This window comes from Taudactylus pleione, unplaced genomic scaffold (genome assembly GCF_031769625.1).
Source record: "Taudactylus pleione unplaced genomic scaffold, aTauple2 ptg000529l, whole genome shotgun sequence".
In the NCBI taxonomy this organism is placed as follows: Eukaryota; Metazoa; Chordata; class Amphibia; order Anura; family Myobatrachidae; genus Taudactylus; species Taudactylus pleione.
In genome coordinates, this window is record NW_028284931.1 from 3,091,452 (window position 1) to 3,116,415 (window position 24,964).

A 24,964-nucleotide genomic window follows, 5' to 3' on the forward strand; every position below is an offset into this window, starting at 1 on the left:
AGGGACCCCTACTCATTTTGTCCTCAGTATTTTTAGAACCAGGATTGGCTCAGGAGCCTGGGGCTGGTTATGCTTTTGGGGGGGAACACGAAGCTGTTTTTTCTTTATTTTATTTTATTTTAACAGAACACACACATGCAGCCTGCACGTATCTCACTGATATGTTCAGGCTGCATGTTCAGGTGTGTTTCATAACCAAAGAAAGGATTAGAGACCCTTGGATGCAGATTGAACAGTGTTTACTTGTAATATTTATGAACCCAAGCTCATTGAGGTATTGGGAAAATGACAGGGAATAGGAATGAAAAGTCTAAGTAATAATGTTGTCTTGGAAACAGGAAATGAAAGCCGAACTCAGGCAAACTTGCGGTAACAGAAGAAGAAAGGACTGAGGTCATTTCTGTTCTTTAGCTGGGTGCATCTGCTGACCTTGGAGCACCTGGAACCAAAGAAAAGATCAGGTATTAGTAAAAACTGAAGTCAAGAGAGTAAAACCAACAACCCTAGCAAGGTATAGGGTGGGTGCTGTTGCTAGGTGGCAATCCTATTCCCTAGAACAAAGGAAGTTTGCAGGTCATAGATTCCTGCAAACTAATGTTTGTTCGTCTGGATGCTTGTCAACTAGCAACAGCTGGTGGGCAGTCTACCGCATACCTGGTGGTTGTGCTAAGGAACTCAATCCTTTGGTAGTCTGAAGGTCTTTAATAGTGCTTTACGAAAGCATGTGCAGAAGACCAACAAGTAGCTTGCATGATGGTATCAGGATTATGCCTGGGATCGGCTGCTACTTACCGCACCGCCGACTTCCCCTCACTAGCGTGAGCAGTGAGACGTCAGGTGCAGCAGTAGGTGACTTGCTGAGTATTCTCACCGGAGCCCAGGTGACTGTCACGCAGTTCTCCATATCGGAGTTCCTGCAGCAATGGTCATGGGCAAAGCCATCTTGGCTGAATCACCTGGTAGATTCTTATCCAGTGGTAGCTGTGTCAGTTCTCAGCTGACTTGCTCTTCCAATGGACAGCTACCAGGGGTTATAAACAGGACTCCAGGGGAACAGGAAATTGCCTGATCAACTTCGTTATTCCCAGATGGTTACTGTTTGCTTCATCCAGGCTTCACATGCAATCTTCTAGAGACTCTTCCCAGTGGTATTTCCAGTATATGCTCTGTACATCTCCTATGTACTGAGTACTAGTGTATTATTTACAAAGTGACATATCTTTGTGCAGCAGTGTGATATAACACCTTTCTCCTGTTTGCTACTTTTATAAGAGCCTTATCCTTGTACAGAAGTGCTACAGAACACATTGCCTGTGTGTGCTAATTCAAGTGCCTTTGCCTGTGTATTATTTACAAAGTGCCATATCCTTGTGCAGCAGTGTGATAGAACACCTTTCTCCTGTTTGCTATTTATTCGAGCCTTATCCTTGTACAGCAGTGCTACAGAACATCCTTGCCTGTGTGTGCTATTTACCAGTGTCATATCGTTGTACGGCAGTCCTACAGAACATCCTTGCCTATGTGTGTTATTTACCAGTGTCATATCCTCGTGCATCAGTGTACAGACACCACGTCATCCAAACTGGTGCAATCACCACTCTCCTTCAGTGACTGCAGCATATCCTCACTTCTCTCCAGTGCTAGCTGCACAATTTATTTATTTATTTATTTATTAACAGTTTCGTATATAGCGCAGCATATTCCGTTGCGCTTTACAATTGTCAACATTGATAGAACAAAACTGGGTAATAACAGACAGATATATAGGTAGGAAGGTCCTGCTCGCAAGCTTACAATCTATAGACTACTCCTCAGTGGATTCTCTCCCTCTGGTCTGCCACAGCACCTCTTCAGGAAACATCTCTTTTGTGCTTCTTTGTACTAGTGGTACAGAGATTATATTTCCAGTGGGCCAAAGTGGTGTGTCTTTCTCTATTCCCACTTGCATCAGATCCCTGACCGGGGGACAACGACCTGCTTGCCGGGTGCAGCTGAAACCCATATCCTGCTTGGAGGGGTCACTGGTGAACACCTCCCGGCAGGTTAGACTCCGTACCCCAGGATATGTTTCAACCGACATCCGATGCTTGTGTATGAGGAGACTGAACATCTAGGCCCCTCGCTCCTGACTCCTTCATTGACCCAGGACCACAACTTCCAGTCCCTCAGTAGGGAATCCAGGACCCTAAATGTGACAGATGGCTTGTAAAGGCAATAATTTAGCAGTTGCAGAAGTAACAGCAGCCCTGTAAAGCAATGACCTTTAAAGAGGGAAGTGTCTATTCCTGAACTCTGCATAGCGGAAACTAGCAGATCTGGCAGAATTAAAGGTCTTATGCCAGGTGATGAAAAGACGTAATATATCACCTCTCAGTAGGGTCATGAAAGTGAGGTAAGTTGACAGGCATTAAACTAGGCAAAGATTGATCCCCAACCAGGTCAGATTCCACTATGAGATTCTGAATGGACCTGATCTTGGTGTGATCCATAAGAATGATATGGAAATTGGGATGGGGTCATCCAGGAGTCATAGGTGTCTATTAATAAGAGTTCAGCACCTCTGGCCTCAAAGGCCAAAGTTAGTAGTGAAGCTAGTTTCCTTGAAAGACAAAAAATGTCAGCAGTGGAAGGTGTGGTAGCCAAGAAAAGGAACAATATCCCACATGGCAGTGTAGCGTTGACATGAGGTTAAAAAATATTTTTACGTAATCTAAGGTACAGCTAGTTCTCTGTAAGGCCGTGAATTAGGAGGACTAAGGTGGAACCATAAAAATGTATAGTGGCTGAGATTAAACCTGCTTCAAATTTAGCAGCAAGAAAGTCTATGCTAAATTAAGCTCAAAATCTATGCTAATTAAGCTCATTCATGGGACTTACCAAGCCCTCATTCATGGGACTTACCAAGCCCCTGGTAAGTCCACAAGGAACTAAACTAGTCAATGATGGATTGGTATTTAGATCTCATTCTGGGTCTTCGTGATGCATTTATCAAGGCCATGGAGGAAGCTAAGAGATTAGAGTCAGTCAGCAGCCGAGTAATATTGCTATCCACATGCATTGTTGAAGCTCTTGAAGTAGGTCTGGAGTACCCTGGAAGTAGTCCTTGGACATTCCTAGGGGAAGCTGTGTGATCAAGGGGAACTATGACCCGGAACACTCTGTACTGAGTGGACGATGAGGAGACTGCAAGATCGTCTAAATAATTATACAGTGCACTCATTTCTGGTGGAGATGTGTCACTACAAAATTCTTAAATCGAGAGAACGTGTAAGGAGCATTGGACAGACCAAAAACCATGAGAGTCCATTGGTCGAGAACATCATTCTAGAGGCATCTTAGATGCCTCCTGTTAATTGGGTAAACCTGAATTGTTTGAAAGGTTTCTTTGAGGTCTATTATGATACAAAATCATTTTGGACAAGCAGGAAAGCCACGTCTGCAAGACCCTCCATTCTGAATGAATGAAGCTTTATATATTGTTTCAGGGACTTGACATTTAAAACAGGTCTGTAAGAATCATCCTGTTTCCTTACAGGAAAAAGGTGGCTGATCCAGCCTCTCTTGGAGGTGTCTGCTAACTCTATTTTGTCCTGGGAAAGAGCTAGGGACAAAACACTGTTCAGCAGAGGGCAGCAAGGAAAGCAGAGAAGGAAGGACAAACCTCTTTCTATAATTTTTAATAGCCACCTGTCTGTGGTAATTTGCCTCCAGGATGTTATTGCTTGAGAAAGACAAGGAGGAGGGAGTGTGTGAGAGTGACTTAACATATCCTCTATCCTGAAGGGGTTTGCATTGGTGGACACCACACCTTTTGCGTCTCAGGTCGAACTGCTGGCTCTTACAGAATGATCCTCCTGGCCAGAGCCGGATTAAGGGGGGGCATGGGGGAATTTATTCTCCTGGCAGGGCACCATCCTATGCACACGGAGAACTGCACTGTGCAGTTCCGTGCATATTCTTAATGATCGCATGATTGGGGGCGGGACGGAGGTGGCATAGGGTCGGGCCAGAAGAGATGGGTGAGCAAGAGGAGTAGTGGGACGGCCCGGAGTGGGGCAGGTGGGCAGCACAGGCAACCGGGATTCCTCATTAATGCTGCAGCAGTATACAGGGGTAGCCTCAGCCATACACGTCCCTGCACGAAGTGCAACTGTTTAACCCACTGACAGCAGCCATAGTAATCCTCTACCCTCTTGTGCTTCTCCTTACTTTACTTTCACCTACTTCTTACCCCCCACCAGGGCACCTAACACTTGGTTGCTTACGCTCTGTTGCATATTTAGATGTTATGGTCACTAATGTAGCAATATATATTATCCATGTCCTTGTCCTATTTTGTACTGTAAGTCAGTTGTCAAATTATTTGTTTATGTACTTTGTAAGGCGCTGTGGAACACTTGTGGCGCCATATAAATAATAATAATGGATACAGGACCAGTCATTAGAACCTTGCAACTAGCAGCGGCCAGTGAATCAGGTCTGCATTTTGAACTTGATCTTATTGGCAGGGGCTCATTTGCAGGATCTAATGATTGACTGATGTTATGGTGCTGCAGCTGCTGTGATTGGCCTTAGCAGCTTTGCCACTTAATTTAAAAGTACAAGAAAGGATAAATCAGTCTGAGGGGAGGAAAGGACAGCAGGGTGGGGAGGGGGAGGGGAAGAAGGGAAGTGGGGTATAACCAGAACAGAGAGGGTGAGGGGAGGGAGAGAGGAGAAATATAACAATAAGGAGAAAAATGAGAACGAGCTAGGAAAGAATAGAAAGATAAGGGAAAGGGCAAGAGATAAAGCTAAAAGATGGAGGAGAGAGCCCATGGGACAAAGGAGAGCGGGAGAGGGGAAGAGCGGAAGAGGGGATATTGCTGTTACACCGAAGATGAAGCAAGCATCCATGATATGGACACATGCATCCTCCACACCTTCAAAGACATTCAAAACAACTCCGTCAGCAAAAAAGGTCATGGCAACCGTGTTTTGGGACCACAAGGGCGTGCTTCTTGTTGATTTCCTTACCATGGGAGATACTGTGTTTTCTGTTATTGTTACATATTAAGCTAGTTGCGGAGGGCAATTTGTCGAAAACAACCTGGTTTGCAGCTATTAAGTGTCGTATTGCTTCACGATAATGCCAGGCCACACTGCACGCGTTGAGTTGTTACAATGGTACCATTGGAAGGGTTTGGACCATCCTCCCTACAGCCCTGACCTGGCACTGAGTGATTTCTATCTCTTTGGACCATTTAAGAAGCACTTCGCAACCGATGGTGAAGTTCAGCAAGCCGTCGTGTCCTGGCTTTAGGCACTTGACACTGATTTCTTCTATCCGGGATAGATGCCTTGGTGTACCGTTAGAACAAATGCTTAGACAAGTATGGGGACTATGTGGAAAAATACCAAGGCCATGCTATTATTTATATGTATATGTACAAGTTGAATACATTTATGCAATGAGAGGCCTTGTTACTGTTATTGACCCAGCTCATATTTGTGGGTCAGGTAAGGCACATCCACTGACCTGGGAGCTAGATTAGTCAGACCTGCTCTAACTAGCCAGCGAGTTCTACAGGTATTTGATTTAAAACCTAAACCAAAAAACTGGCCAATCATTAAGGTAACTCTGCTTATAGCTTTTAAACACTTACCTGATGGTTTTTCAAGCAAAACCTGTTAGAAATTGCTTGGTCTGCAGGAGAGTCCAGGGAATCAGAGGAGATCTGTTCTGCACATGTGTAAAACAAATTTCCTCTTCAAAAACACAGCAGGGTGGTGTGATTGCACCTTGTCAGCTGAAGCACAGCTGACTGCATTCACATCCCATACGACCACGTCAGTTAAGTGGGGAGGGCTGTCTTGGAAGCTACCAGGGAGTCTAGGGAGCCGCTAGACACTCCCTCTTTTTTAGCCTTGTCTAATAATAGTAATTTATCGATGATATCACTCTAGGCCTTATCCCCAAGAAGTATAGAAAGTACCAGGTCAATCTCAGGGGCAATGAGGGCAGGGATGTCCAGAATGCCAATATGGTTATGGAGAAACATTTCATCCTCTTTAATGAGGGCTGTTCTGAAAGCTAACTGGGCAAATTGATATACCTGAGAGCATTCGCTTAGTGCCCAGTGAGATGTGTACATTTTACTAGGAGGCATTCTGCCCACCAAAGATACTCGGGCCATTCGTAGGTCGCTATACTCGCAGAATGTGCTGGTTCTGGTAACCTTCTCTGACTCCAATTCCACAAAAGGGTAAATGTCATCCTTATTATTATTATTATCATCATTTATTTATATGGCGCCACAAATGTTCCGCAGCGCCTTACAAAGTATATTGCTACATTAGCGACCATAACACCCAGATAAGCAACAGAGCATAAGTAACCAAGTGTTAGGTGCCCTAGTGGTGAGTAAGAAGATGAAACTAAAGTAGGGAGAAGCACAAGAGGGTAGAGGGCCCTGCTCGTAAGAGCTTACATTCTAAAAGGGAGGGGAAGACAAACAGGGGTGACACAGATGGGGTAGATGGGGAGGCTTGACCCCTTATAAGAGCGTTGTTGCGCATAGTGCCAGTCATAGGCAGAGAAGGTGTGTGGGCCATGGGCAGAAGGTGGTCTATGGCAGACTGTGGAGGTATTCCAGCTACTGGCAATACCTGGAAAAAAGATGTTTCATATCCTGAACAGGCATCTCTTGAAGAAACACTATGTGTTTCTTTTTGGAGGTGGACTTCTTCACAAGTATCACTGCTATCTGACCTGGCAGGGTTAATAATTGTTCTCGTTTTAAACACAACTTCCTCCTCTGAGGAGAAATTTCTAGTAGCCTATGTTTAGAGGACTGTCTCTTAAGCCTCTGGCTATAAGTTGGGGACATTACTAAAGTGTCTGAAGCAGACAAAGACACTGGGGTAAATGTAATAGGTCACGATTTTAAGTAAGAATCCAAATCGCGGCTTCCGGTTCCGGAATGGAGGAGTGAGCAGCTGCCTGCACGAGCTCCGTCTTACCTACCGCCTAACTATTATCTCAGCTATTATCTCGGCTAAGCTATTAGCCTCCCAACCGGCACTAAAAGCTCCCGATTGAATGCCTAGCTGCCCATGGATACAGACGCCACAAACCATGCAGCCGCTACCTCCCAGACAGGAGAAATGCCGAGCTGAAGTAAACATGGCGCCGGGTGCTGATTAAGCTGCTGGAACACCTGCTGCAAAGAAGTCAAATCCCACACTGACACAAGACACTACATCCGCTCAGGTACGAAGACCACTTGACTCCCCTATCACTTACAGTTACATTGTTGACGCCATCAAAATGACCATGACCCCTTTGCTGACACAAGCGGTTTCTGACATCACCGCTCAGTTGCATCAGCTAACCCATAGGGTTTCAGTTGCTGAAGACAGAATAGGGGCGAATTTCCAAGAGGTCTCACAACTTAAACGCTCTTTCCAAAACTTAGAAAAAGAAAATTGGCAACTCTGGAACAAAGTTGATGAGCTGGAGAACACGTCCCGCCACAATAACATTCGCATAGTAGGGATCCCTGAATCAATTAAAGGACCGTCCTTATCCCACTTTGTTCGCAATACCTTGCCCTCACAAGGGCCGAAACTAGGGTTTTCGTCACCCAGGGCAAGACAGTAATTTGGCACCCCCCCTGGTAATTTCCCCATAGTAATGCCCCCTGCAGCAGTGCCCCCATAGTAATGCCCCTGTACTAGTGGCCATATGGTAATGTCCCCATAGTAATGCCCCTGTAGTGCCCATATGGTAATGCCCCTGTAGTGACCAAATAGTAATGCCCCCTAGTAATTAGTAATGCCCCTGTAGAGCCCCCTGGTAATGCCACCTGTAGTGCCCCCTGGTAATGCCCCTGTAAAGCCCCCTGGTAATGCCCCTGTAGAGCCCCCTGGTAGTCCCCCTGTAGAACCCCCTGGTAATGCCACCTGTAGTGCCCCCTGATGATGCCCCTGGTAATCCCCCTGGTAATGCCCCTGTAGAGCCCCCTGGTAATGCCCCTGTAGAGCCCCCTGGTGATGTCCCTGTAGTGCCCCCTGGTAATGCCCCTGTAGAGCCCCTGTAGGTAATGCCACTGTAGTCCCCATGTAGTGCCCTCTGTTAATGCCCCCGTAGTGCCACATACGCACACAAAAAAAATACTTATCTTAAACCCCGCTCCTGTGACTGCTGCCGTCGAGTCCGCCCGGCTGCAGCTCGAAACTATGGGAGAGATGTCATTACGTATCTCCCATAGTGCCTGTGGGGAGAGCCGGAAGCTGGAGTTCAGGAGAGAACTCCAGCCTCCGGCTAGCACGGCGCTGCAGAGAAGGAGCTGGGCGCCCGCTGGTAATATCATTTCAGCGGGCGTCCGGCTTGGAGTCTCCCTGCGGCACAGCCGGGCTGGAGGACACTGGTGCCGGGTGCAGCGGCGCACCCGGTGCACGTGCACCTCCAGCCCCCCCCTAGTTGCGGCCCTGCCCTCACTTCTGGAAATAGAATCTGAGCGCACTGATCTGGTTATAGAAAGGATTCATAGGATTCGCAGAAATACCCCTTCATCCACTAAACCAAGAGTTACATTATTCAAGTGCTTAAATTACTTACATAAGGCTGTGATTTGGTCCGCATCTCGTAAAAAATTTCCCTTGCAATGGGAAGATCACAAGCTATACATATTGCAGGACTTCTCTGTGGAACTGCAAGTGCACACTCTAACTATGCTGAACCTAATAATAATATTGCTAAATTGCATCCAAGAGGTTCTTAGCATAATAATGGCCATAATTATTGGCCTGCCCATCGCGTCCAGGTGACCTCTATCAGGCAGGTCCCTAACACTCCTACGGAACAAATACAGGGCACGGGACCCCCCAGGCCAACCCAGCAGAACCGCCCCATGGCATCACACTAGTGTGAGACTAAAAGTGAGGGTTAAAGAATAATAAAGAAGAAAGCCTGTGTGTTAAGTCCTACATAAGCAGGAGGTTATAATGAAAAGTGTATAAAGTGCTACATATACAAAAAACCAACTAAAGAAGTGAAAAAGTGTACATTATGATGCCATGAAGCAGTCCAGCCACACCAGCCTAGAGAGCCCTTCACCCCAATATCAGTCCCAAAACTGACACACAGCATATGTATAATAGGTCTTACCCACAGTGTGCCTCATAAGATGTGCAGTCTTGGAGTGCAAGGACTCCTTGCTAATTAAAAACACCCAGGGACAGGTGGGAGGGGTGCTAATCAAGGTGGGAGGAGTCTCGTCCTTCCAGTGTACATACATACACATAGTACTGAATACATAGGGGGGGGGGCCCTAGATTGCACACCCAAAGCACAATGTGAGGTGCTACTTGCTGAGACTTGTAGTGCTGCAAGCAAAAAAAAAGAACAGATGCAAGTGCACACTCTAACTATGCTGAACCTAATAATAATATTGCTAAATTGCATCCAAGAGGTTCTTAGCATAATAATGGCCTTAACATACAGGCTTTCTTCTTTATTATTCTTTAACCCTCACTTTTAGTCTCACACTAGTGTGATGCCATGGGGCGGTTCTGCTGGGTTGGCCTGGGGGGTCCCGTGCCCTGTATTTGTTCCGTAGGAGTGTTAGAGACCTGCCTGATAGAGGACACCTGGACTCGGTGGGCAGGCCCATAATTATGGCCATTATTATGCTAAGAACCTCTTGGATGCAATTTAGCAATATTATTATTAGGTTCAGCATAGTTAGAGTGTGCACTTGCATCTGTTCTTTTTTTTTTGCTTGCAGCACTACAAGTCTCAGCAAGTAGCACCTCACATTGTGCTTTGGGTGTGCAATCTAGGCCCCCCCCCCCCCCCCTATGTTCTCTGTGGAACTGTCTAGAGCGAGAAAAGCCTTTGCTCCAATATGCGCCTCCCTTATTGAAAGCAAACGCAAATTCTCCCTTGATGTATCCAGCTCGTCTGCGACTATTCGAGGGGTCCACGTTTAAAGATTTCATAAACCCGAGGGATGCCAAAGCCTACCTACAGGAAGAAAATGAAGAGAGGAATCATGATATTTCTGACGTCCCAGCTAACACTCCGCCTTGATGTAATCGAGACTTATACACTGAATTATATTTTCTTCATTGAGGTTAATACAGTTCGCCATAGCAGGCAATGTACCTTGCAAGGCTCCTCTCTACAATATTGCATATTACAGGTTGAGTCTCCCATATCCAAATATTCCGAAATACGGAATATTCCGAAATACGGAATAATTTTGGCATGACTGAGATAATAAAACCTTTGATTTTTGATGGTTCAATGTACACAAACTTTGTCTAAGGCACAAATTATTAAAAATATGGTATAAAATTACCTTCAGGCTGTGTGTATAAGGTGTAAATGAAACATAAATTTATTTCATGTATGTACACAAACTTTGCTTGAGCCACAAAATTATTGAAAATATTGTATAAAATGAGCTGCAGGCAATGTGTATAAGGTGCATATAACACATAAATGCATTCTGCGTGTATATTGGGGTCCCATTCCCAAGATATTTCATTATGATATGCAATTATTCCAAAATACAGAATATTCCGTTATCCAAAATACCCCTGGTCCCAAGCATTTTGGATATGGGAGACTCAACCTGTAATATGTTGCGAGAGGGGAAAAAAAAAAAATGAGACAGCTTGTTTTCTTTTGAATAACACGGGTTGCTATTTTGCTTAAGCTTATCTGCCTATAACTAATAAGAACAGGTGGTGATGAGACGGATTGCTGAAATAAGTCCACATCCAGTAATATGTTTTTTTCCACATACCTGAAGCCACTTATTCTCCAATATTCTGCTCATTTAATGTTTGTTATGATTTTTGTTTCCCCTGTCCCTCCATTGTACTGTTTTGTCTCTTTCCCCAATCCCTCCCTCAATGTTGCATTCTATAGGAAAGTGACCTTAAATAATGTTATTACCTTGTGCTTTACTACTCTTGTTTTTATAATACCATGGCATCATTAAAATTTGGCACTCTCAATGTAGGAGGGATAAGTTCCCCAGCAAAACGTAGAAAAATTCTGTTATATTTAAACAATTGTAATATTGACATTGCTTTTCTTCAAGAGACGCACTTGACACTTGATGAAACTAAAAAACTCCAAATGTTGAAGTGGTCCATATTAACTGTGGCGTCGTTTAACTCAAGTTAAAGGAGTTGTGATACTAGGCAAAAAAGACATGAATGTAGATGTGTTGAATGTTGAAGCTGATTCGGAGGGTCGATATGTTTTTGCAGAAGTTCTAATTAAAGGATCTAAATATAATTTATGCCACATCTATTCCCCAAACACATATAAAAAGTCCTTTTATCGCACTATACTAGCCAAACTAATTACTTTAGACCCAGCTACTCTAATATTGTGTGGAGATTTTAATTTAATTTCGTCCCCCTATCTCGATCGCTCTAATACCTCTAAACTAATATCTCCCCTTCCAAAATTCAGAGTTCCACTGCTAGCCAAAAGACTTAACTTAAGAGATATTTGGAGAGCCCTTCACCCTATAGAAAAAGATTACACCTGTTTATCTGCGGCGCACAATACCCTATCGCGAATTGACTGCACCTTAATTTCAAAATTTCTCTTTTCAAAAATACGGTCCTCCACTATTGACTATTGAGACCATTTCTCTTTCTGACCATGCATTAGTCTGGTTTGATCTTCAAATAGCTACGGAACATGGCCCCAATAGAATATGGAGATTTCCATCCCATCTTTCTCAGTCAATCACTTTTCGCAAAAAACTAGAATCGGCCTGGGAAGAATACCGGCTTAATAACTATTCTCATGCAAACACAGACCCGGCCTTATTTTGGCAAACGGCCAAGTCAGTTTTACGAGGAGTGATAATTTCCTATGCCATTAACACAAAGAAACAAAGGGAAATATCCTACACTGAACTGCAACAAGCACTAACTGATGCATATCAAAATGTCAACGAATCTGACAACAAAAACCTCTTATCAAGTGGCAAAAACACATTTTGATGAATTTCTTACTATAATGGGTGATAAATACTTATTTTCAGTAAATTACAAGTTTTACAAATTCGGCAATAAGACAGGGAAACTTCTCACAACTCTGCTCACAGGCAATCGGCCACAGATGACAGTCCATCCACTTTCTAAATCGGATGGCGTTTACTGACTCCAACAGTCAAACCACAAGTGTTATGAGAGAATACTACGAATCATTATACTCTATCCCTGTACTCCCTGACATTAGTAACACCTTCCCCTCGACCGATCAGTTGGAGTCGCAGACTGAAGTAACCCCCCCTATATCCCCACGAACACAAACTGAAGGTCTATATTGGTCAATGCTACAACGACCTCAAATTACATCAGAGGCGAGACAAATGCTTACTGAGCCAATTACTCTTGAGGAACTCCAAAGCGCCATGAAAAAATTAAAACCAGCAAAAGCCCCAGGCCCTGATGGTCTATCTAGCGAGTTTTATAAAATATTAGCTCCTAAGTTGACCACTCCTCTCCTTTCCTTTTATAACCATATAATGACTCACAAGATCCTGCCGAAATATTTTAACTAGGCAATAATCAAGGTTTTACCAAAACCAGGGAAAGATCTCTCTCTTCCCAGCTCATATAGGCCGATCTCACTTTTAAACATTGACTACAAACTGTTTACAAAAATTCTAGCTGAAAGAATCAAAATATTTTTACCTGGCATTATTCATTCTGACCAGACTGGCTTTATAAGGGGAAGACACTCTGTGGTGAATGTTCGAAGAGTTTTGTCGGCCATTCAACATACTAAGTATTCTCAAGGAAAGAATGATGACACTAAGGTTGTCCTGGCCTTGGTTGCAGAGAAGGCTTTTGACCTAGTGTCCTGGCCTTTTCTGTATCTGACTTTAGATTTGGTTTCCCTATGTCATTTATAGATACTTTGAAAGCCTTATACTCTCTGCCATATTCCCAAGTTTCCTGTAATGGATATCTCTCTTCTCCCTTTTTAATCGGCAGGGGCACCAGGCAAGGATGTCCCCTGTCGCCTTTACTCTTCGCTATAGTGATGGAGCCTTTAGCGATTGCGATTCGCTCCTCCACTGTAGTGCAGGGGATTACTATTGAAAAGGTAGACCTGAAAATAGCATTATTTGCAGATGGTACATTACTTTTTCTATCAAACCCATCTCAGTCGTTACCAGCCGTCATGGAATTAATTACCTCTTTTGGCTCAGTATCAGGATATAAAGTCAATATCACCAAATCAGAAATACTCCATATCTGTGGTCCCCCATTGTCTCAATCGGATTCACCAAATAATCCCCCATTTAAAATGGCCTCGACACACATAAAATATCTTGGAATCAATATAGGGTCTGATCTATCATCATTATACAATTTAAATTATTCACCAGTAATAGGAAAAATTTCTCTACTCCTTGATAACTGGAGGTCGTTACCTCTATCATTGTTAGGGAGACTAGCAGTGATCAAAAGTATAGTTTTCCCTAAAAAATTTTATTTTATCCAAATGCTCCCTTTTTCCTTGACACGTAAAGATATCACAAAACTTGAAGCAATATTTTCAGAATTTTTATGGCAAAACAAAAGACCGAGAATAGCTAGGCAAAAATTAAAGACATCACGGAGAGAGGGAGGTTTGGGGACACCAGACATTTTTGCATATTCTTTATCAGTTTTTTTCCGTTATATTGTTGATTGGCTATTGGAGAGAAATTAATATATGGATAAAGCTTTAGACAAAGCTCTCTTGCTCCCCTATTCTCCAGCTGCACTTCTTCAGACAAAATCTACTTTAATACCTCATAACATAATGAATAATATAATGTTTAAAGATACATATCAAGCATGGCTCGATATTAACAAAAGACATAACCGAAACCCTCATGTTACCCAATTCATCCCGCTCTGGGGAAACCCCTCTTTCCCTCCCTCTCTACACAACTCCACATTTCAGGTTTGGCGCGATAAGGGACTTTCTTGTTCATTTAAAGTTTTTGATCCTGGAGGCATTATTCTTTCCTTTTCAGAGCTTCAGCGAAGATTTGACCTTCCTAATCAGCATTTCTACATGTATCTCCAGATACACCATTATTTGACCTCTCTTAAAAGCAAGTCTATGGTAGACTCTGATCCAACCTCATTAGATTCTTCACTTAATTGTTTAAATAAAAATAATATCTCTTTTAAGACGAAACATATATATCCTCACTTGATCCCAACTGTTTCCTCACCTCAGTGGGAAGTTTTGCTTACAAAATGGAAAGCATACATGCCTGAAATTTGGGAAACTCAATGTCTACTCATTCATTATGAAAAGTCCCTTAAACTTTTACAATCTGCCTATCTTCAAGAGGTGCACTTTCGCACATTGCACAGAACCTACATCACTCCTGCACAACGCAGACATATGGTTACCAATGAATCAGGCAAATGTTTGAAATGTGGTATGCAATCAGCCAATTTTATTCATTGCATGTGGGAATGTAGGAAAATAAAAAAAATTCTGGAACAAGCTCCTTGACTACATTAACAAGCTCTTCTCTGTTAAGATTTTACCAGATCCATTGGCCTAAACTTAAATTTTAGAAACTGGGAACTAGGGCCCTCATTCAGACCCACTCCGAAGCGGGTGCACGTACGTTAGGCGTACGTACAAAAATATTTAAATTCAATGGCTCGCTCGTATTTTCGTTCGCATCTAAAATTCCTCCCTGAACTCTGACGACCCCTCCTCTAACTAACGAGCGTACGAAATAGCGAGCGTACATCCCCGAAATGGCTTGGAAGGAACGCACGCACAAGTATAAACAGGAAGTGGCCTTGTCAGATGTCGATTACCTGCTCCTTTATTCTGCCTACCTCCATCAATCGTATCATGCCAATCAATGTATCAATTAGCTTAATTGTTTGTTTTTTTTCAACACAATGCAAGAAACTTTACTCTTGTCCGTGTTTGTGTTTACCCGCAGAATACGTACGGATGAAACATTCGCTTTTATTGTTCAAAAAACATGTGAACCACAATTAAACAATTGTACTATTGCTGTGGATCCCCGCATATTTCCCTGGGTTCATTTCTTTATTTAAATTTGCTTACGCATGTCACTGCATCAAGCCTATCCTAACTCTCCAGAGATTTCTGGCCCTGTCGAACACATGACTCATACACTAACCAATAAAATTGCTCCTGTTAATTTCCAAAATACATTAGCCAATCAGAAAATTTTTACACACTTTATCAAAAATGATTTTTAAGAAAAACACCATTGCCATCATGAGAGCCTCCGCATTCACCAGGCGTGAGCTGCTGGTGCTTACGGAGGTCATGGATCGCCGGATCACCAGCCAGCCTCAACCCATGACCAACCGGCAGAAGCGCTCCACGTATGCGGAGGTACGGTCCCGCCTGCGGTCCTTCGGCTCACGCCGCAACATCGGGTAGCTGGAGCGCAGGTGGTCCGACCTGCAACGGCGAACGCCCCGCTTGCTGGCATGCTTTCGCATGCAGATCCTGGCAAGTAAGTGTTATGTATTGTGGTTTTAATGTTTGTGTTTGTGGGGCAAACTGCGTGTGCATGTTTTCCTGTCTGTTCTATTTATTATTTGTACTCATATCTGCGTCTGCATGTTTTCCTGTCTGTTCTATTTATTATTTGTACTCATATCTGCGTCTGCATGTTTTCCTGTCTGTTCTATTTATTATTTGTACTCATATCTGCGTCTGCATGTTTTCCTGTCTGTTCTATTTATTATTGGTACTCATATCTGCGTCTGCATGTTTTCCTGTCTGTTCTATTTATTATTTGTACTCATATCTGCGTCTGCATGTTTTCCTGTCTGTTCTATTTATTATTTGTACTCATATCTGCGTCTGCATGTTTTCCTGTCTGTTCTATTTATTATTTGTACTCATATCTGCGTCTGCATGTTTTCCTGTCTGTTCTATTTATTATTGGTACTCATATCTGCGTCTGCATGTTTTCCTGTCTGTTCTATTTATTATTTGTACTCATATCTGCGTCTGCATGTTTTCCTGTCTGTTCTATTTATTATTGGTACTCATATCTGCGTCTGCATGTTTTCCTGTCTGTTCTATTTATTATTTGTACTCATATCTGCGTCTGCATGTTTTCCTGTCTGTTCTATTTATTATTTGTACTCATATCTGCGTCTGCATGTTTTCCTGTCTGTTCTATTTATTATTTGTACTCATATCTGCGTGTGCATGTTTTCCTGTCTGTTCTATTTATTATTTGTACTCATATCTGCGTCTGCATGTTTTCCTGTCTGTTCTATTTATTATTTGTACTCATATCTGCGTGTGCATGTTTTCCTGTCTGTTCTATTTATTATTTGTACTCATATCTGCGTCTGCATGTTTTCCTGTCTGTTCTATTTATTATTGGTACTCATATCTGCGTCTGCATGTGTCCCCTCTTTTTCTGAATTTTTAATTCTACTGCTATTTTTTTTGGTTTTATTTTTTATTATTTTTTTTTTTTTTGTTTGTTTGCCCGGATTTGTCCATAAACTAAACGCAATTTATTTGACATATTTTAGGGGGACAGCCAAGACTCCGCCGTCAACGTCGGCGTTCCCGCCCACTCTCCCCAACCCCCAGCCAACACTCCACCCCAAATCTTTCCCCTATTCCCCACTCCTCCCCATCCTTCCCAGACCCTCTCCCGGAAATGTCGGGCCTCCTTCCCCTCCGTCCCACTTCCCCCTCTCCTCCACCCACCCCTCTTCCAATTACCCCCTCCCCGGAGTCCTGCATAACTCCGCCCCATTCTTTGGGGAATGACGGATCCTCGGAGGAGGATCATGGAGGTTTGGCCGGAGCTCCCGATTTGTTTCCCGGTATGTTTTTTTTTTTTTTTTTTTAAAGCACAAACTGTTTGTATGTAATCATGTGTCGTGCCTTTCTTCGTGTTTTTGTGGCTTGACTTTTGTTGATTGTGAAGGTTTGCCTTTACCTCTTCCTGGTGATTTAAGCATACACATATCATACCTGTGGGAATTTGTACCTAGGCCTTGTATTTTTGCCAGCCCACCCTTTTTATTTATGTTTTTGGGTTTAGGAGTGATTTGGTATTTTTTTTATGTTTTTCTGTGGAGTCCCTATTGTTGTATTAACCCACACACTTTTCTCACCCACAGAGGAACAGAGGCGTCGGCAAGAGGTGGCGGATGTTGTGGGGCAGATGCGCCACCATGTAATCGGCCTTCTGGTGGCCCTCGACCGGCTGTCTGGCCTCCTTCGGCATTAGATTTTTTTTTTTGTTCTATTTTCCAATTAAATTTATTAAGACAAATATACGTTGTGGCTCATTTTTAAAAACAAAAACCAAGATAGTTTAGCCTGACATAAGTTCCTGCAAGGATTTCCCTTTTTTAAAAGTTAGATTGTGTTTTGTCTTTGTATGTCAAACAGACACCAGAAACACATAACAGTAACAATGTCATTTCCCTTTTTGGGTGTAGTGTCAATTTCAGATTTCTACATTTTCCAGGTTCCTACTTGGTGCGCAAGCTGCTTAGGCCAATCTTACAAATCCCAAGGTTGGGCCAGGCTTCCTTTTGGTGTGGATTGTGAAGCTGAAAACATATTTCAGTTTTGCTCAACTGGCGTCAGTACTGGTTTACCCCTTAGTCAAATGTAACTTGTGTTAACCTGGTTACACTTGCTGTTAACATACCAAAAAACGAAGACCATTTCACTCTTCAAACATTTATTGACAACATAACAGAGAAAACAAAGTGGTCACTCCCAAAAAAAATACACAGTGATAAATTCAAATACAACACATACCAAGAAATAATTAAATAAAAACACAAAATCAAGAACTGGTTGACGAAGGACCATGCCAACATGATTCCACAAACATGGCATTGCGATATGGGTTCAAGAATATATGCCCAAAAGGACCAGATCCAGGTTTGGTAAGGGTAGCAGGAAGTAGTGAGCGTTGGAGTGCCAAAGATTATGTGAACAAACAGAAGATGGTGAGAAAATTATAAATAAATTAGATGTTCGCCAAAAAACACAAACACATTAGGTATAAACACTGGAGTTTTGTTCAAACTTACCTAAAAAATCTGGCCACCACATCATCGCGTATGGCCCCCCCACATACTGACCTTCGACCAACCTCGGGGGGGCCATCCTCAGGTAAGGCATCCTCTGGCTGCATTGGGACACCACTCCTTATGGCAATGTTGTGAAATATCCCACACAGGACCACAATTTTCGACACCATATCCGGCACATACATGAGCTCGCCACCAGAGCGGTGGAGGCATCTGAATCGGCCTTTTAAAAGGCCGATACAGCGCTCCACCACTTGCCTGGTGGCTGTAAGTGCGGAATTATACGCACTTTGTGGCCCTGGTGTGGGAGCCAAATAAGGAGTGAGCAGCCAGGACATGCAAGGGTATCCACTATCTCCTGTGAACAAAAATAGACCAGGAACACTGTGTATCAAGCTTAACATTGTTATGTACTAAAGGTCTCCACTTACCCAGAAGCCACGCATCACCAGCTTGTAGGTTGGTTAATTTCTGCCATATCCCTGATTGCCGGATGACGAAGGAGTCATGAGCACTTCCGGGTAATTTAGCATTCAGGGACAGGATCTGGAGGGAGGCATCACATACCACCATTACATTCAGGGAGTGATAGTGTTTCCTGTTTCTAAATATTGCCTCCAGCCGTGCTGGAGGCTGAAGTGGTATGTGAGTACCATCCACAACCCCTATGATGTGTGGGAAGCCAGCTATTTGGTAAAAATTGGCCTTGGCCACACTAAGGGCACCCATATCCAAAGGCATTTTAATAAAATGATGGAGGTGCTTGAAAAGTGCCTCCATCACTGCCCTAAGGATCCGGGAAAAGGAGGATTGGGAGATGCCCGCCACTATTCCCACCGTTGTTTGAAACGATCCTGAGGCACAGAAATGTAACACCGCCATAAATTGCGTCAGTGGTGGTATTGCTGTTGGACTGTCAATTTGCCGCTCAAGATCACTTTCTATTAATGAGAGAGTGTCTATGATGATTTTGGGAGGTAGACGGTAGCGTCTTAAAACCTCATCATCGGGCATTCCAAAAAGGGTGACACGTGTTCGAAATATCTGGGGCCTTGCATGCCTACGATGCCTACGCCTGGGACGAGTTTGAGGTTGGTCGTCTTCCGGGAGCAGGGCCAGAACAATTCGCCCCAGATCTACCTGAAATTCAAAGTTTACAATGTAAGGCTTTTGACCCACCCCAAAAGTAAGAAAAAACAACTTAGCTTTCTGATACCATCCATAGCTGCTTACATGCCGGGGTATTGTCATGATACGTATAAACTGTAAAAAAGGCAACAATGAGACTTCAAAAATTTAGAGGGTGTTTTTTTTGTTTAAAAATTGTTGCAAGCCAACACAGAAAATAGCGGAAAAACACATTTGGCCATCGATGAAAACTACATTGCACACCGTACGTCAAATAGGGTTCAAATGGACCCAAAAAATGGAAAAGGGAAAAGCAAAACTGGATTATATGATGAATAAGCCGTCAAAAATGCGGTAATTAATTCGCAAATGCAAGTCACTACACCAACAGTCAAAAATGCGGTTATTAATTCGCAAATGCAAGTCACTACACCAACAGTCAAAAATGCGGTAATTAATTCGCAAATGCAAGTCACTACACCAACAGTCAAAAATGCGGTAATTAATTCGCAAATGCAAGTCACTACACCAACAGTCAAAAATGCGGTAATTAATTCGCAAATGCAAGTCACTACACCAACAGTCAAAAATGCTGTAATTAATTCGCAAATGCAAGACAAAAAATGGACTTACCCAACTCGAATATATAAGATTTCCACAAAAAACTTCTTTGGGTCCGAAAACAAAAAAAAACTAAAAAAGATGAAATGAGTGTTAAACAAATTAACGAACCACAAAACAGAAGAATACACCAATTGGCCACAAATTTGAATGCACAAAACTTACCAAATCAGGAAAGGATGTTGAAAAAATGAAAAAAATGCGAACGGAAAAACCAAAGAAATGTAGCAAAAACAAACAAACAAACAACTCAGCAAAATCCTCCAAACGCAACCAACCAAATCCAAACCACTTAACCGACAACACTCCAACAACCCCACCTCGAATCCACACACACCAAGCCATAAATAGTGTTTATTTTCCCGCACAAATTAAGGATGAATCATAGGGACGCACAATCAATGATGCGGCCGCAAACTAAGGACGCATGTATAAATACGTCACGAAATCACATAGAATTTCTGGATGATTTCATGCTGGAAGCAGAGACATGGCTTCAAACCAGGGAAACAATGGTCAAAATTGCGGCGGTAAGGCCTTCATGCATTTTGTCTCAATGATTCTTTTAAAACATAATATTGTGCAAGTTGTGAAGTGGCTAAATCTGCATATTTACCCAAATAGGTGAGGAGGATGACATGGAAGAGACTGCTGGCCCCAGTCAACCCGCCAAAGCTGCCAAAAAAAAAAGGCAGCCACATTTCACAAGCAAGGAGATGGAGGTTTTGATCCAGAAGTGCGTTGACATCCTGCCCCAGGCAGCCAGGAATATGAGCCAAAGCCAGAAGTGGAGAATGTGGGAGGAGGTCGCCGTTGCTGTCAATAGGGTGGGTGATTATGTCCGTCTAGCCCGGGATGTCAAACGGCGGTAAGTAAACACTTTCCCATCCTATAAACAAACCCCATTGTAAAAAAAAGGATAATGGTTCCAAATTCATTCCACAGATGGGCAGACTTCAAATATCGTCTCAAACAAAAACTTGCCGACAGGGCTAGGCATGCAAGAGGGACAGGTGGGGGTCCCACCCCTGTGTCATTGGAGTTGACAGACTTAGAAGAGATGGCACAGGGGTGTGTGCAGGCTGTGGAGGTGTTTGGCGTGTCCAACATGGATACGGACATGCCAGACTTTGCGGCTCCTCATGTTGGCCAAGGTAAGTCTTGTGATGTCACCAACTCAGAAATGCTATTGTGCCAATATGTAGATTCTAATGTGAGTCTTTTCTCCAATTTCCTAACAGAGACAGAGGCGGATGAGTCTGCTCCAGAGGGGAGCCTTGGCCGCAGAATTTCTGCTGACTCTGCAGGGGAGGAACCAGTACATCCGGCTGAGGACCCTGCAGAAGCCAGTCCAGGGCGTGCCCCCTCGCAGGCAGTGGGCCTCCTCACAGAACTCAATTTTAAATCGGATTAACATACGGAGATTCTGCAGAGGATGGACGCCAGTCTGATACGGGTGGCTGAGGCCCTGGAGCAAAATGCTGCGGCCAACGTGACCATTGGTCAGGCCCTGGCGGAAAATACCAGGGCCAACATCCGCATCGCCGATGCCCTGGAGCAGCTCGTTCGCCAGCACATGGTGGAGCCGACCTCCCTTCCTGCCGGAACATCCGGATCCTCCACCTCTGGCACAACATCAGGCAATCCTCCAAATGTGCCTAGCCCTGTGCCTAGTCCAGAGGCCACAACATCTGCCTCTGGACAGGCCAGCCCGATGGCATCCCGGACCCGGTCTGGCGCCCACCCTCACCCAGCCAAACGGGCGAGAAAACGGTGACAGCAATGGCGACTTTTCCCACACTCCTTCTGTGCTTGGCTCATATTCCTTTCTGGTCAAAACTTCCCTCTCCTTTCTTGTGAAATGTTTTTAAATTTTGTATTTACGCTTATGTTAGTAGTTATGTTATATTTTTTTTTGGATCAAATATCTTGGCCACAAAAAAAGGCAATACAATATTAGTCCAATTTGTTTGTGTGTAAACAATAAATTAAAAACAAAACACTGACATTGTATTGTGACATTATTGTACAAATGGGTTACATTTAATCCTGGCCTTAAACGCAAAAACTGACCCTCTTTAAAAAAAAAAAAGGCCTCTTTAAGGAACGTTTAAAAAATCACATAGCGATGCAAAATCCACAGTAAACCAAAAAAAAGGGGAGCTAATTAAAAGATGATGACATTATTGTTACAATAGGCCATAACCACCAAATTGTGGCCAAAATAAAACCCCAAAAATGTACGCTAATTGATTGTGTAATCATGACATTAGCAGCTCTGATTTCCACCTGCGTACGCTTTTGTGCTATCCCAATAAACTGCTTTCCAAACACATACCAAGCCGGATTTCAATCCAACACTAATTACTTTACTGACCAGCCGCGATTAATCGCTGCACCATCGTGGAGTCCCGGGACGGAGGAGAAGGCCATCGCCAATGTGGTCGAGTAATCCTGACCCTAAGCTGTGCGAGCATTTTGAAGGGAAAGCGGATGTTCCAGTGACGTATGAGACGGTCCGAACACATTTGACGTTCGCATCTGCTAATGTATGTACGCCCCAAAAACGCCTCGCCACGCCTGCGTTTTTTCATCTCCACCCCCGTCAACACCCAAAAACGCCCTGTTCTGTCAATCACATTTGGCATGTCACTTCCTGTACGCTATTTTAGGAACGAGAGAAAAAAAGCTCGCAATCTGCCGTACGCACATGCGCAGTGTAACACCGACGCATGCGCGGTTAGTCAACATCGGAACGCAACGAGCGTACTGTTGTTAACGTGCGGCTCTGAATGAGGGCCTAGGTTCTCACAAAAATTTTTATATCCCATTACTTACTAACATACTTACCTTAGGAAAAAAAGCCATTTTAATTCATTGGACTACCAAAACTGCACCCTCCATAATGTTGGTAAAACAAAAACTATTACAACTTCTTTATTATGATAGAAAAGCCACAATTCCCGAAATTGAAAAAGGGGTTGAAAAATTCTACATGAAGTGGGAAAAATATAGAGACTCACTAGATAACCCAACTCAGCAGCACATATCCAAACTCTTCGAGAACACAGATTGGTATTTGCTCAAGCACCTCTCTTGATATATGATGATAAATATTTTGACAACATTTACAAAGTGTATTTTGAATGTATTGTGAAACTTATTATTAGTATTTTCCTACCTCATTCATTCTACTTTAATTATATTGAAATACAAGAGTCACTTTCCCTCTTAACTCCTTATGTGTTTTCCCTTGTCTCCCTCCCCTCTCCCCCCCCTTTTTTTCCCCCTGCTTTGAGACACAAGTCTTTGTTATTTACGTACAAATTTAGAGGTGTTTTTCTTTTCCTTGGAATTATTCATGGCATAGTTGAATATTAATCTTTACTTCATTCCAGAGAATCTTGTATGCTATTTACATCTTACAATACCTTACGTAAGTCTTTATGTTATATTTTCTATGCATTGCCTTTGCACAAGATATAAAAACATTAATAAAAATATGTTTAAAAAAAATAATAATCCAATTTGCACCTTCTCAAATTTATTGAAGGTGCGAGTTGGTGACGGGACTCGCAAATGTAATAGCCTACGAACTTTTCAGTTCGAGGCTACTACACTATGCAAATCTATGCGAGTATTTCCCTATGTATCCAGTGATGTAACCACAAGGTTCACCTCAATTAACCTTGTGGTTACATCATTGGATACAATATCACGGTTCCCACCATAGACTTCAATGGAGATTTCTCACCATTGATGTTTATGGAGGAGACAGGCTGACCGCACACAGCCAATCAGCAAGCAGCTCCGAATAGAGTAGCCCACTGAGTGGCTGGCAGCTCCTGCAATGACTGGGCACACGTGTGCCCCTGTCATTCACGCGGAGGAAAGGTATGTATAAACACATACCTTTCCTCCTGTCCGGCATGGTTTTGGGTTTTTGCATTTTTTTTAACCCCCTGGATGCCTACAGGGACCGTAGAGGACATGAACATTGCATAGGAGAGTATGGATTTTTTATTACAGGTAGCCCTATGGAATCCTACTGGACAAGGGGACATGATGTCATCAGGGGTACATAGGTGAGTATGTGTGATAGTGAGTGTGTGTGCATGTGTGACTGCTTTACTGACATGGTGTGTGTGTTGCGTTTTTATTTTAAGTATTTCTTTGGCTGTGGGACTACAGGTACCAGCGGGTCGGTAATGCCCCACATGTTGGTACTTGTGGTTCTCCAAGTACCAGCATGCGAGGGAGGCTTGCTGGGACGTGTAGTACACGTAGACAATATTTTAACTTCTAATTTTTACACAACACTACACTATCAACCCAGCACACAATGGCCATGGGTGCCGGGGATAGCCCCGGGCTATCAGCCTAGACCTGGGGTGCCCTGGATAGGGGGACCCCTTTATTGGAGGGATCCCTGGCCTGGGCTGACTAGCGGTCAGGGGTAATGCTTTGCCCACAGAAACTGGTGAAAGGGTTTCCATGGCTTTGGCATTAGCCCCCCGCTATAAAGAGTCCAGTGCTGGTTATGGAAATTACAGGGGACCCCTACTCATTTTGTTGCCTGTTTTTCCACAACCAGAACCGGCTCAGAAAAGCCCTGTGCTGGTACTTAATATGCAGGGGCCTCTTATTTTGGCCCTGTATTTTTAGAACCAGCACAGGCTTTATATAGCCCGGGGCTGGTTATGCTTCTGGGGGTGCACATCTTTTTTTTTTTCATTTTTAAAAGCGTTTTTATATGTACACACAGAAACATGCACATCTATCATGGATAAGTGCATGTTTCTGTGTTACTCTGGCCTGCTCCGGATAAATTCGCTATCCTGAAGCGGTCTATTGAGTTCTCAGGCAGTAATATGTGTATGTGAAGCACTCGCACTCTATTACATTGCCCGAGTTCTATCTAGAGAATGGGAAAATAATTGGGTTGCAAGATGTTTTTTGCAAGTTATAGTAAAGCCAGAAAAATGCAAGTTTTACTATAGTCGCACACTTGCGCACTCGCACAAGATTTACTATAGTCGCACATTTGCGAATGAATAAAAAATGCAAGTTTAGCGCTTAACTCCCCACTGTGTCTTCCATC